Raw genomic sequence first — 12,045 nt, forward strand, 5'->3', positions numbered from 1 at the left:
GAGAAACGCTTGAACCCGGGAGATGGAGGTTGCAGTGAGCTGAGATTGTGCCATTGCACTCCAGCCTGGGCAACAGAGCAAGACTCCATTTCAAAAAAAAAAAAATCAACCTAAGCCTGAGCAACATGGTGAGACTCCATCTCTACAGAAATAAAATACAAATTAGCTGGGCATTGTGTCCTGTAGTCCCAGCTACTCAGGAGGCTCAGCCAGGAGGATCACTTGAGTATGGGATTTGGAAGCTGTAGTGACCCGTGTTCGTGCCACTGCACTCCAGCATCAGTGACAGAGCAATACCCTGTCAAAACAACAACAACAACAACAACAACAAACAAACAAACAAAACCTTATTGAATTATAACTTACATAAAATGAAATACACATGACTGGAGTACAGTTGGGTGATTTTGACAAATATTTATACCCACCACCACAATCAATATATAGAAAATTTCATCACCCCCAAGTAGTTTTCCCCTTACTCCTTCGCAGTCAGTTCTCTCTTTCTCACCTAGCCGCAGGCAACTGCTGATCTGCTTCCTGTCACTGTAGATTAGCTTTGCCTCTTCTAGAATTTCATACAAATGGAACCATACGGTGGAGTCTTGCATCTGTCTTCTTTTGCTCAGCACGCTGGTTTTGAGGTTCATTCATGTTTCTGTGTGTATCAATAGTTCATTGATTTTTTGTTTTTTGTTTTGTTTTTTTTTTGAGAGGGAGTCTCACTCTGTCGCCCAGGCTGGAGTGCAGTGGCTCGATCTCGGCTCATTGCAACCTCCGCCTCCCTGGTTCAAGCAATTCCCCTGCTTCAGCCTCCTGGGTAGCTGGGACTACAGGTGCATGCCACCACGCCCAGCTAATTTTTGTATTTTTAGTAGAGACGAGGTTTCACCATGTTGGCCAGGCTGGTCTCGATCTTGACCTCGTGATCCACCTGCCTTGGCCTCTCACACTGCTGGGATTACAGGCGTGAGTCACTGCACCCAGCCAATTGTTTATTGTTTTTATTCTGTTGCTCATATATGCCACAATTTGTTTATCTGTTTCTCTGTTGGTGGACATTTGGGTTGTCTCCAGATTAGGGCCATTATGAAAAAGCATTCCTATACAAGTCTGTGTGTCAATACATGCTTTCATTTCTCTTGGGTAGCTATCTAGGTGTGACTGCTATCCAGTTTTCCAAAATACATGTACCATATATATGATATATGATATATGTGATATACATGATATATATGACATATATGATATACATGATATATATGACATAACATATATACATGATATATGGGATATACATGATACACTATATATGACATAGTATATGATATATAATATGTGATATATGATATATAATATGACATACGACATATATGATATATGATATATATATATATATTTTTAGATGGAGTCTCATTCTGTTGCCCAGTCTGGAGTGCAGTGGTACGATCTTGGCTTACTGCAAGCTCTGCCTCCTGGGTTCACACCATTCTCCTGCTTCAGCCTCCCAAGTAGCTAGGACTACAGGTGCCTGCCACCTTGCCTGGCTATTTTTTCTTTTTTTTTGTATTTTTTAAAGTAGAGACGGAGTTTCACCATGTTAGCCAGAATGGTTTCGATCTCCTGACCTTGTGATCCTCCCACCTCAGCCTCCCAAAGTGCTGGGATTATAGGCGTGAGCCACTGCACGCGGCCACCATTTTATATTCTTAACAGCCATATGTGAAAGCTCGCTTGCCCTATGTTTTTGCTAACAGTATTGTCAGACTTTTGCATTTTAGCCATGTTCATGGTTGTAAAGTCATATCTCACTGTGGTTTTAATTGCATTTATTGACTTGTGAAAGCTATTTATATAGTATGGATACTAATCCTTTGTTAGATATATGCTTTGCAAGTGTTTTACCCCAGTGTCTGGCTTGACTTTTCATTTTCTTAATGGTGTCTTTTGAAGAACAGAATTTTAAAGTTTTGATGAATTTCATGCCTGTTAAATCTAGTATAAAATTTGGGCATGCATTTTGTATATATTTTTAAACAATTAAACTTTTGATTTTAAGATAATTGTAAATTTGAGATAATTGTAGATTCACATGCAATTGTAAGAAATAATCAATGTATCCTTTACCTAGTTTCCTCCAGTGGAAACATCTTGCAAAACTCTAGTGCAATAGCACCAGCAAAATATTGATATTAATACAGTCCAGGCTGGGCATGGTGGCTCATGCCTGTGATCCCAGCACTTTGAGAGGCCAAGGCAGGTGGGCCATCTGAGCCCAGGAGTTCGAGTGCAGTGGTGCAATCACAGCTCACTGCAGCCTCAACCTCCAGAGTTCAAGCAATCCTCCCACCTCAGCCTCCCCAGTAGCTGGGATTATAGTCACACGCCACCAAACCTGGCTAATTTTTGTATTTTCTGTAGAGTGAGCCCTCATCTCTAATACATCTCTAATACAAAAATTAGCCAGGTTTGGTGGTGTGTGACTATAATCCCAGCTACTGGGGAGGCTGAGGTGGGAGGATTGCTTGAACTCTGGAGGTTGAGGCTGCAGTGAGTTGTGATTGCATGACTGCACTCTACTCTGGATGGCAGAGTGAGACCCTGTCTCAAAATAATAATAGTAATAATGATAATAATGATAAAATACAGCCAAGGTCCAGAACATTTTCACCAGCACAAGAATCCCTCGTTCCCCTTTCCTAACCACACCCATTTGCTCCCCAACCATGCCCTCCCCTTAACCTCTGGCAACCACCAATCTGTTCTCCATTTCTATAATTTTGTCATTTCAAGAACATTATGTAAATGGAGTCGTATAATATGTAAGCTTTAGGGATGCTTTTTACTACTTGGTGTAATTCTTTGTAGAGTCATCCAAGTTGTTACAAGTATCAATAGTTTGTTTCTTTTTGTTACAGAATCGTGGTTCCGTGTATGGATATAGCACAATTTGTTTAACCATGCACTTGTTGAAGGACATCTGCGTTGTTTACAGTTTGGGGCTATTATGAATAAAGCTGCTATGAACATTTGTTTATAGGTGTTTGTATGAACATAAGTTTTTATTTCTCTGGGATAAATGCCCAGAAGTGCAACTGATGGTTCGAATGGTAGTTGCATGCTTAGTGTTTAAAGAAACTGCCAGAATGTTCCCCAGCAGCTATGCCCTTTTACAGTCTAGCCAGCAATGTATGCATGATCGAGTTTCCCCATATTTTCTGACTAGCATTTGGTATTGTCACTATTTTTTTCATTTTAGTAATTCTAATAGGTGGTACTGATGTATCGTTATGGTTTTAATTTGCACTTTCCTCATAGCTAATGATGTTGAACATTTTTATATGCTTTTTTGCCATCTGTATATCCTCTTCAGTAAAAAATACCTCTTTATATCTTTTGCCCATTTTCTAATTGGATTTTTAAAAAAACCTGTTGAGGTTTGAGGGTTCCTTAGACATTCCAGAAACCAGTCCTTTGTCAGGTACGTAAGTTTGCAAATCTTTCAATTCTGTAGCTTGTCTTTTCATCCTCTTGGGTCTTCTGCAGAGCAAAAATTTAAAATTTTGATCAAGTCCAATTGTGGTAGGCTGAATAGTGGTCCCTCAAAAGATGTATACATCCTAATCCCTGGAACATGTAAAGGTTACATTTTATGGCAAAAAAAACATAAAAAGGAATTTTGCAGATGTGGTTGCAGGTGTGATTACGTTAAAGTTTTTTTTTTTCTTTTTTTGATAAGGTTTTACTCTGTCCCTCGGGATAGAGTGCAGTGGTGCAGTTGCAGCTCACTGCAGCCTCAACCTCAGGCTTATGCGTTCCTCTCACCCCAGCCTCCTAAGTAGTTGGGACTACAGGTGGGCACCGCTATGCCTGGCTAAAATTTTAAAAATTTTTTGTAGAAACTGGGTCTTGCAATGTTGCCCAGGCTGGTCTCAAACTCCTGGGCTCAAGTGATCCTCCTGCCTCAGCCTCCCAAAGTACTGAGATTACAGGCGTGAACCACCATGCCCAGCAGGTTAAAGATCTTGAAATGAGAAGGTTATCTTGGATTATTGGGATGGACCCTAAGGGCAATCACAAGTATCCTTATGAGAGAGAGGTAGAGGATGATTCAGTACCGATGGACGAGGAAAAGGCAATGTGACTGGAGGCAGAGATTGGAATGATATAACCACAGCTATGGAATTCTGGTAACCACCAGAAACTGGAAGAAGCAAGGAATGCATCCTTTCTTAATACCGACAAGGGTTGTATAGACCTACTGACATTTTGATTTGTACCCAGTAATATTGATTTCAGACTTCTGGCTTGTGGAACTGTCAGAGAATAAATTTCTGTTGTTTTAAACCGCTAATTTTGTAGTAATTCTTATAGTTCCCACAGAAAATTAATATGCCACTTTGTCAACTTTTTCTCTTATGGATCATGCTTTTGGTGTCAAGTCTGCAAACTCTTTGCCTAGCCCTAGATCCCAAAGATTTTCTCCTATAGTGTTTTTTAAAAGTCTATAATTGGCCGGGCGCGGTGGCTCAAGCCTGTAATCCCAGCACTTTGGGAGGCCGAGACGGGCGGATCACGAGCTCAGGAGTTCGAGACCATCCTGGCTAACACGGTGAAACCCCGTCTCTACTAAAAAATACAAAAAACTAGCCGGGCGAGGTGGCGGGCGCCTGTAGTCCCGGCTACTCGGGAGGCTGAGGCAGGAGAATGGCGTAAAAACCCGGGAGGCAGAGCTTGCAGTGAGCTGAGATCCGGCCACTGCACTCCAGCCTGGGCGACACAGCGAGACTCCGTCTCAAAAAAAAAAAAAAAAAAAAAAGAAGTCTATCATTATGTGTTTTATATTTAAGTTTGTGATCTATTTTGAATTAATTTTGTATAAGGTGTGAGGTTTAGGTTGGGGTTCATGTTTTTGCCCATGGGTGTCCTGTTATTCCAGCATCATTTATTGAAATGGCTATCTTTCCTCCTGTCTTAGTCAATTTGTGATGCTATAACAAAAATACTGGAGACTAGGTAATTTATAAAGAATGGAACTTTATTTCTCATAAACTAAATTTTGTTTAGTTCTGGAGGCTGAGAAGTCCAAGATCAAGGTGCCAGCAGGTTTGGTTGTCTGGTGATGGCTCCCCTCTGCTTCCAAGATGGTGCTGTGTATTGTATCTTCTGGAGGGGAGGAACACTGTGTCCTCACGTAGTGGAAGGCAGAAGGGCAAGCAAGCTGAATGCTGTGTGAAGAGAAGGCTCTTTTATACAGGCCTTAATCCCATTCACCAGAGGAGCCCTCATGAACTAATTACCTCTTAAAGGCCCCACCTATTAATACAACCACTTTGGCCATAAAATGTTAATACCTGAATCTTGGAAGGAACACAGTCAAACCACAGCACTTCTGTTGAATTGCTTTTGCACCTTTGACAAAAATCAGTTGGGCCAGGCGTGGTGGCTCACGCCTGTAACCCCAGCACTTTGGGAGGTCAAGGCAAGCAGGTCTCTTGAGACCAGGAGTTCGAGACCAGCCTGAGCAACATGGCAAAACCCTGTCTCTACAAAAACAAAAACAAAAACAAAAAACAAAAAAACCATAAAAATTAGCTGGGCGCAGTGGCACGTGCCTGTAGTCCCAGTTACTTGGGAGACTGAGAGATGGGAGGAACACTTGAGCCCAGGAAGAGGAGGCTGCAGTGAGCCGTGATTACACCACTGCAACTCCAACTCCAGTCTGGGCAACAGAGCAAGACCCTGTCTCAAAAATAAAAAAGAAAATCAGTTGGGCATATTTGTGTGGGACAATTCCTGGGTTCTCTATCCTATTTCAGTGATCTATGTGTCTATCCCTCAACCAGGTGCTGTGGTTTGAATGCGTTCCTTCCAAGACAGCATAGTCTTGCTCACTATAACTGTATATAAATCTTGAAGTTATCAACTGGGTAGACTGATTTCCCCCACTTTATTCTTCTTTTTCAAAACTGTTTTAGCTATTACAGGTCCTTTGATTTCCATACAAATGTTATAGAGATCTTGTTTACATCTACTACAAAATAGCATGCTGGGATTTTGATAGAAATTTTATTAAATCTGAATATCAATTTGAGAAGACTCACATCTTTTGAGTCTTCTAATTCATGAACACAATATGTCACTCTTCTGACATCTTCTTTGGTTTCTTTTAAAACTAGTTTATAATTTTCAGCACATTATTTCAGTATATGTTTTGTTAGATTTAAACCTAAGCATTTCATTATTTTGGAGTGTTTATAAAAGGTATTATATTTTTAATTTTACTGGTCACTTGTTTATTGCTAGTATACAGAAATATAATTTTTTTGGTATGTTAATCCTGTATTCTGTGAAAGTACTGTACCCATTTATTCATTCTAGGAGTTTTTTGGTTTTGTTTTTGTTTTTGGTAGATTCCTTGGTATTTTCTACATAGACAATCATGTTATCTGTAAATATGAATAGTTTTATTTCTTCCTTGCTAGTCTGTATACTTTTTACTTAATTTTCTTGCTTTATTTCACTGGCTCGAATTCCCAATATTGTGTTGAATAAGAATGGTGAGAGTGGACATCTTTTTTTTTCTTTTTTTTTTTTTTGAGACGGAGTCTTGCTCTGTCGCCCAGGCTGGAGTGCAGTGGCACAATCTCGGCTCATGGCAAGCACTGCCTCCCGGGTTCACGCCATTCTCCTGCCTCAGCCTCCCAAGTAGCTGGGACTATAGGCGCCCGTCACCACGCCCGGCTAATTTTTTGTATTTTTAGTAGAGACGGGGTTTCACCCTGTTAGCCAGGATGGTCTCGATCTCCTGACCTCATGATCCACCTGTTTCGGCCTCCCAGCGTGCTGGGATTACAGGCGTGAGCCTCCGCGCCCGGCCCTGAGAGTAGACATCTTTGCCTTGTTCCTGATGTTAGAGGAAAACATTCAGTCTTTTTCCACTAAGTATAATGTTAGCTGTAGGTTTTTATTTTTTGTTTGTTTGTTTTTTGAGACAGAGTCTTGCTCTGTCACCCAGGCTGGTGTGCAGTGGCACAATCTTGGCTCACTGCAACCTCTGCCTCCTGGATTCGAGCAATTCTCCAGCTGCAGGCTCCTGAGTAGCTGGGATTACACGCACGCGCCACCACGCCTGGCTAATTTTTGTATTTTTAGTAGAGACAGGGTTTCACCATGTTGGTCAGGCTGATCTTGAACTCCTGACCTCGTGATCTACCCTCCTCGGCCTCCCAAAGTGCTGGGAAGAAAGGCGTGAGCCACTGTGCCCAGCCTTTAGCTGTAGGTTTTTGGCAGGTTTTAAAAAATAAAATTGAGGAAATTATTCTCTTATTCCCAGTTTTCTGAGAGTATTTAAAAAAAATTAGTAACTGGATTTTGAATTTTGTAAATTTTTTTCTGTATAAATTGACGTGGTCATGTAATTTTTCTTCTTTAGCCTATTAATCTGGTAGATTACATTAGTTGATTTAAAAATATTGAACCAGCCTTGAATCCCTAGAAAAAAAAAACCCACTGGTCATGGCAGGGCAAGGGGCAAGACCTTTTCCCAGGTAAGAGTCGTCTCTTGGCAAACTTTAGAAAGCATCTCCTTGATGTCTTATGTATTCTTTCAGTCTTTCCAGAAAATTGGGGTCTCCAAGACAAATGCAGTTTCCAATTAACACCCAGAAGCTGCCATACTTCCTGGGTTATTTGGGCTATAAAAGTAGTTTCATAGCCCGGTGCAATGGCTCACGCCTGTAATCCCAGCACTTTGGGAGGCTGAGGCGGGTGGATCATGAGGTCAGGAGTTCGAGACCAGCCTGGCCAACATAGTGAAACCCCATCTCTACTAAAAATACAAAAATTTGCTGGGTGTGGTGTCACACACCTGTAGTCCCAGCTACTTGGGAGGCTGAGGTGGGAGAATGCTTGAACCCAGGAGGTGGAAGTTGCAGTGAGCTGAGACTGCGCCATTGCACTCCAGCCTGGGTGACAGAGTGAGACTCTATCTCAAAAAAACAAAACAAAACAAAACAAAAACAGCTTCAGGCTGGGAGTGGTGGCTCATGCCTGTAATCCCAGCACTTTGGGTGACCAAGGCAGGTGGATTGTTTGAACTCAGGAGTTTGAGACCAGTCTGGGCAACATGGCAAGACCCTGTCTCTACAAAAAATACAAAAATTATCCAGGTGTGGTAGTGCATGACTGTAGTCCCAGCGACTAGGGAGGTTGAGGTGGAAGGGTCCTCTGAGCCGGGGAGGTTGAGGTTGTAGTGAGCTGTGCTTGCAGCACTGCACTGCAGCCTGAGTGACAGAGTGAAACCCCGCTTAAAAAAAAAAAAAAGTAGCTTCATTGTCACTTTGGAGAGTTTGTGGGAATCCATATGGAGGAATTATTTCCTTCATTAGAGCCTTTACAACTTTGGCAGGTTTCTCAGTTCTGGTGAGGTAAGCCTCAACCCAGCCTGGCCCTCCTGACTCCTTGTTCCATGAAATTGCTTCCCTCAGTGAAGAATTCTTTGTTGGGTTCTGTTAATAGCAAATCTGTGAGGCCCAGTCTGCTGGAGTAAACTTGATCAATTATTTGAATGCAGTCATCAACAGGAGGCTGGAGGTTCCTTGGTAGCTGGGTGGCAGGATTCAGAGTAGAAATAACTTTAAGAGTTATATTTGGTTTATCTAGAAGCATGGCTTGGTGCTTTTCCAGCCCTGGCAGTCAACAATAGCCCCCTTCTGCTTGGGCACGGGAAACACATAATGCATAGTATGTACCTTCATGGGCTGCCCAAAGGTGAACATCTCAGCTTCCTGCAATATATCACAGGTGGCAGCCACTGCCCTTAGGCAGGTAGGCCAGACCTTAGTTACCTTGTCAAGCTGTTTTGTAAAGAAGGCAAGGAGACATTTTAAGGTCCCAAGGTCTTGAGTTAATTCTCCAAGTCCAATTCCCTGTTTTTCTTGAACAAATAAATCAAAAGGTTGGTGCAGGTCAGGGAGACTCAGGGCAGGGGCTGTCATCAATTTCTGTTTAATGGTTAGAAAGGCGTTTTGGCATTCTCTACTCAAAGGAAGGGGTTCCCTTTCTTCTTCTTTTAAAGTCTCCTAGAGAGGTTTGGCTATTAACCTGAAGTTAGGGATCTAAATTTGACAAAATCCAGGCATCCCTAAGGGACCACGTTGTTGTTTAAGGATACTGGAGACTGCCACCTGATTTATTGCCTCTGTGGTCTGGGAGAAGATTGTGAGTCCCTTGAAGCTCAGGTACTGAATGGTGGGATGAGAGATCTATGCCTCTTTCTTAGAAACTTGGTACCCTTTATGTGCCAGAAACTTTAAGACTTTGATGGCATGAAGGATGGAGTTACCCTCCATTTCACTGGCTATCAAGATACCATCTGCATATTACAAAATAGTTCATATTAATTAACATGGAATTCTTAGGACTGTCGGATCTACATCTGTGTATTTCTTTTCTTTTCTTTCTTTCTTTTCTTTTCTTCTTTTTTCTTTTTCTTTCTTTCTTTCTTTTTTTTTTTTTTGTTGAGACAGGCTGGAGTGCAGTGGTGTGATCTTGGCTCACTGAAACCTCTGCCTTCTGGGTTCGAGAGATTCTCTTGCCACAGCCTCCTGAGTAGCTAGAACTACAGGCGTGCACAACCATGCCCAGCTAATTTTTTGTATTTTTAGTAGAGGTGGGGTTTTACCATGCTGGCCAGGTTGGTCTCGAACTCCTGACCTCAAGCAATCCACCTGCCTTGGCCTCCCAAAGTGCTGGAATTACAGGTGTGAGCAACTGTGCCCGGCCTACATCTGTATATTTTTGATAAGCCTCCAAAATTCTTTCCAAAATGCTAATGGATTCTCATCCACTTCTTGTCTAATTTCCTGCACCTTGTTTAAACTTTTGGTTTGAAGCACTCCCTTCCCGAGCCCCACCAGAAAACAGTCCAGAACCCCGGTAGATCAGATTCCAGCTGGGGTCATGGAGGGAGACTGCCAGACTGTTACCAGTCCTCACCCCATTATTAGGATCTTCTGTGTGTAACCGAACAACTTTCTCCTGAGCCTTTTCTAGCACTATATGACACTCTTCAGATGTCAGCAAGACTTTAAGGAGGCTCTGAACATCAGCCCATGCAGGGCGATAAGTCGTGAAAATAGACTCAGAGAGGTTAGTTATACGTTTCAGGTCATCAATATAAGCAGGTTTGGTCTGCTTACAGTTATATAAGTTCGCATCATTCCAGCAGGCTGTCCTTCTTCAGCTAAACCTCCAACAGGGACCAGTCTCAGAGGGAATTGCCCTGTAGGGAAGGGTAGCAGAGCCCAGCCAAACCGTGTCCCCTGATGAGTCCAAGAGGATGAGACTATTTCTCTGGAGTTCCCAGATGTCTCCTTGGTGAAAGGAGAGAGGAAAGGAAAATATGGGGGAAGACCTGGCAGAACTAGGGTACAGGTCCTGGGTCCATAAGCGAGAGGGCTAGCAGGAGTTGGGAAAGGGTTTTGCAGGGTTTGGAAGTCTCAGGGTTTGGAAGTCTCAGGAGTTGGAGCCATTGAAGAGGCTGAAGCTGGCCCCAAGGCAGCTGGTGGAGAGTGCTTAGATGGTTGGGCTGGGGTTATAGAAGTTGTAGTAGCCCAGACTTCCTCATCTAAGGAGGATTCTTCTCTGCTGGTGACATGGTGATCATAGGGCAAAGTGCAGATTCACCACCCTTCTTAAAAGCTTCATCTATTGCATCAAAATTTTACCTTTAACTTGATCAGGTTCGTTCTGATAAAGGAGCATAAAAGCTTAGACATCAGGAATTTCATCCTACTTTCCCATTTGATAGCAAAATGAATCTAGTCGTAAGATATAATTTATCAATTTTGAAGAGTTTACTCAAGCAGGCTGCATTCTGGGGTTGAATTTTGTTTTATTATTTATTTATTTTATCTTTTTGGGGGGATCAAATTTTGATTTCCCATGACTATATCGACACACACACAAACACTTACTGAAATACAATCTAGGCCAGGTGTGGTGGCTCATGCCTGTAATCTCAGCACTTTGGGAGGCCAAGGCAGGTGGATCACTTGAGGTCAGGAGTTTGAGACCAGTCTGGCCAACATGGTGAAACCCTGTCTCTGTTAAAAATACAAAAATTAGTTGGTTATGGTGGTGCACGCCTGTGGTCCCAGCTACCTGAGAGGCTGAGGCAGGAGAATCACTTGAACCCAAGAGGTGGAGGTTGCAGTGAGCCGAGATCATGCCACTGCACTCCGGACTGGGTGAGAGAGCAAAACTCAGTCTCAAAACAAAACAGAACAAAAATCAATCTAACTTCAGTAGTGATTAAAAAGCCCCAAAAGTGTCCAAACTGAAATAGAGTGCTTTCCACTCTCACATTAGTAGGATGGGCTTGTTTAACCTGCAACAAAGGGAAATTCCTTCAGAATCTCCCAATTTGACAGGAGCAGCTCCTACTGTCTGGTACCCACAAAGGACACTTACCTGTCCAGATGCTGATGTCAAGTTCCAAAGAATATTCTTCCTAGGCAATCAGGACTGCAGTAGGGGCCAAAGAGAGAGAGAGACTGAAACCTCTGGCCAAATATGGCTGGACATCTGCTAGAAGAGTTTTCAAAACTCTCCCAGTCTGTGGCTGCCAAGTCACAAGCAATGCAATCCAAGTCAGGAACACCAGAATGTTGTCACTGAATGCCAGGGGTTTGACCTAGGTCCAGTTGCTCTCACTGCACAGAAAGCCAATCACTGAGACAACAAGTATTGCTGGGGAAGAAAGGCTTTATTGTGGGTAATGTTAGCCAAGAGATGAGAGACAAGTCTCAAATCTCTCTCCCCAACCAACTAAAGTTAGGGGTTTATAAAGGAGTTGGTCTACAGGCATCAGGTAGTCAGATAAGGGGTTTGGCACCTCACTGTCCAGATACGGTGATCTGGAAAATTTCAGCTCCCTGATAGCCAATTTCCTGAGAAAGGAACTCAGATAAGAAAAATCTAAGTTTCTCAAGCTTCAAGACTGGAAGGGTCAATTTCTGTTTTATTAAAAACAGTTGTAAA

The sequence above is a fragment of the Macaca nemestrina genome, chromosome 1, assembly GCF_043159975.1.
Source record: "Macaca nemestrina isolate mMacNem1 chromosome 1, mMacNem.hap1, whole genome shotgun sequence".
Lineage (NCBI taxonomy): Eukaryota > Metazoa > Chordata > Mammalia > Primates > Cercopithecidae > Macaca > Macaca nemestrina.